The 3,292-nt window shown below is 38.3% G+C and overlaps 1 non-coding gene across 1 annotated transcript; it reads right to left on the bottom strand.

Annotated features, from left to right (window-relative positions):
- Nucleotides 1-2,965: 2,965 nt before the first annotated feature.
- Nucleotides 2,966-3,072, bottom strand: LOC141589430 (small nucleolar RNA R71). The gene has a single exon (XR_012520369.1). It is a non-coding gene; the product is annotated as a small nucleolar RNA R71 (small nucleolar RNA).
- Nucleotides 3,073-3,292: the final 220 nt, after the last annotated feature.

The following is a 3,292-nucleotide window of genomic DNA, read 5'->3' as shown; positions in this document are numbered from 1 at the left end:
GATTTGACGAACGGATTAGCGATTATGAATCCCCACGCCCTAAACTAATCTAAGACGGAAATTAATAATTTTTTTAAATAAAAAAAAAGTCGAAAAAAAGCATTCGGACAAAGAAATTTTTCGTCTAGTCCAGACCTAGGTCAAGACGGAAAAAAATTTTCGTTTGGGAAAAAAAAATTTGCCGGACGAAAAAATTCGTCTGGACGAAAATATTTTCCGTCTGGACGAAGATAATTTTTGTCTGGACGAAAAATTTCTTCATCCGGATGAAATAAATTTCGTCTGTAAAGAAAAAAAACCATGTTTCGATTTAGATTAGTTTTGGTGAGGTAATCGATAATCGTTAATCCGTTCTAACAATAACGATTCCTTGAATTTGGTGGCGGAATTGAAGCGGTGGTGACGGAAATGTCGTACTTGAAAAAACTTGTTAATATATATATGGGGGATTTAGAGTGAGGGTTAGATTAGGAAAGTCATTACAAATTGTCGACGATATTTAGTAATTTCTCGACGACGTTTAGCAGGTTTGTATAATTAGTATGTGGTCTGGGTCAGGTCGAGGAAATGCGGCACTAGCTTGGACCAAGGATGACACTAGGCTGGGCCGGGCTAATCAGCCCATTTTAAGTGGGCTTCCAAACTCCCAATGCAAGAGGTACTTGAAATCTCAATAACGGTAATATGGTAACAACCAGGTAATTAGTTGTCCATTGACTGGATTAACTCTAATTTTTTTTCCTAAATCTATTAAGTTTTGGAAAATTTAGGTTAAAAAATGCGCTTACTAATAAATTACCGTAGATACCAACGCAAATTAGCAAACCGCCTCTTTGTTGTATTTAAACACTAACACAAGCCAACAATCTCACATAAACAAAATAATTCTAATTAACTTGTGAATTTGTTACAATCCTTAATCATGGCTTGTGGTTCGTTTTTTGAGTTTGTTAAAGAAGATGTGTTTGATAATTTTAATACTCCCTTCTATTATTAGACCCCACTAGTATAAAAGACACATTAGTACACATTAGTTTAGAGAGAACACATTACACCTTAAAATTACACCACCTTAGAAATTAGACTAGATTATTATTCTCTCTCAATATTGTAGAACCCTAATATTTCCCCTCTCAATTTCATTCAATAAAAAGTTGTAATCTTTCTTTAATCATTAGTTTAATTCTTCTTTAGTTTATGCAAGTTCTTTTCTTTTCATTAGTTTACAATTAGTAATTTTGGGTTGTATTTGGAGAATTGAAGAATCCTTCCATATTTCAATCCAAATTTCCATCTTTATCGTTGTTGGTATAATTCTTCCTCTTATTTATCTCTTTAATTTCATTTGTTTACATTTACTTTTTCTTTTCCTTATTCATGTTTCCAATTGTTGTTTCTCCTCCAATGATTGAGTCTTTGGGTTATTGAGTTAAAGTTTGTGTCTTTTTGCATTAATCCTTATCCATTCTTAGATTAAATTGTCTTTCTTCATAATTTGTGTTGGATTATTGCGTGATTAGTAGTAGAATTTATTCTTCCACCATGATTATGCTTAAAGAATCCATCTTTATTGTCTCTTTTGTCATAAGAACCATGGTTAGTGAGTAGTCTTCTACTAGGACTCGGTTTGACCGGACATGAGTAATTCCATTAATTGATTCACATAAAGGCTAATTGTTGGGGGAGATTAGTGAGGGTAGTCTAGAGGATTGATATGGTTTATGGACCGATTTTGGGAATTGTCGTTTTGTGACCCTTCTCCACCAACGAGAGTTGGTTAGGTTGTGAACCGGATACCCGAAAATTGGTCTTATCACTAACCTAGGTTGCGACCGAAAGGGAGAACCAAGGGAGGGTACCTCTAGACTAGCGATTGAAATCGACCTCCGAGAGGAGGAGTGGGATGACCCGGAATACGATGGGTGCTTAGTGACCTTAGCCAACTACTAGGCTATCTTGGGAAAATGCATGTGTTTTCGGTGTAGTTGGGTGTTGAGTTAAGGATTCCGACCTTCGAACCCGAGAGGAGGGTTGGTGGGTAGAACTAGTGTCCTACTATGAGCCCGAGAGGGAGTTAGTAGGCGAATTAGAGCCATCTCTCCCTTTCTTGTCTACCCTTATAGTTAGCCTAGGGAATCGCGAGGTGGAATTACGAATTGTTGTGGGAGAACCGAGTTCTAGGCTTTCCTATCATTTGATTAATACTTAATCTCTTTTGCTTGTTTTTTTTACTTCTCTTGTTTAATTGCTTTTCTTTTTGCTAGTTTAGTTGTTAGATTATTACCATCTCCTTATTATTGTTTGACTTAGCTAAGCACAAGAATTAGAACGATTAGTAGTCTACCTAACTCCTCGTGGGATCGACCCTCAATAGTGTACAACGACAATCGTGCACTTGAGAGGTATAATTTGATAACCATCAAGTTTTTAGCGCCGTTGCCGGGGAGCAAAGGCTAGATATTAATCGTTTTTTTCTAGTTTAGACTAAGTCTTTCTTTGTTACTAATTCCTTTCTTGAGTAGTGGAAGGTGTTTTAGAAGAACCGGGTAGTCTTGAGTTCTTTGAGAACCCATTTGGAATTTCCGAAGAAGCAACAATGGCTGCGGTTCCTACGAGGGATATTTTGGCTCCGAAGAAGGTGGTGAACCCAGGTATTGTCAAGCCACCTATTCAAGCCAACAACTTTGATGTGAAGGCCACTTTGTTGCAACTAGTCCAAGGAAACCAATTCGGAGGGGGAGCTACCGAAAACCCCAATGAACATCTTAATGATTTCTTGGATAGTTGTGATATGTTTAAGGCAAATGGAGTGTCGGAGGATGCCATCCGCCTTAGGCTCTTTCCTTATTCCTTGAGGGGGAGTGCTAAGGAATGGTTGAAGAGTTGTGTGCCCGATTCTCTTAGGACTTGGAACGATGTCTCCAAGGCCTTCTTGAACAAGTACTTTCCACCACAAAGGACCACGAGAATCAAGAGTGAGCTTCAAGGCTTCACCCAACATGATGATGAGACCCTTTATGAGGCGTGGGAAAGGTATAAAGGACTCCAAAGGTTGTGCCCCCATCATGGGATCGGAGATGATGAATTGATAAACAACTTCTATGAGGGGTTGAACAATGAGATGAAAATGAATCTAGACTCCGGCTCGGGAAAAGGGGCGCTTGACAAGATAGATCACAAGACGGCTAAGGAGCTTATAGAAGAGATGACATCCCGTACTTTTCATTAGAATAATGACCGCCACAAGAGGAAATGGAAGTCCAAAGTGGAATCAACAAACAATGTGGAATTC

The sequence above is a fragment of the Silene latifolia genome, chromosome 6, assembly GCF_048544455.1.
Source record: "Silene latifolia isolate original U9 population chromosome 6, ASM4854445v1, whole genome shotgun sequence".
Lineage (NCBI taxonomy): Eukaryota > Viridiplantae > Streptophyta > Magnoliopsida > Caryophyllales > Caryophyllaceae > Silene > Silene latifolia.
This window is presented reverse-complemented; position numbering and strand designations above follow the sequence as displayed.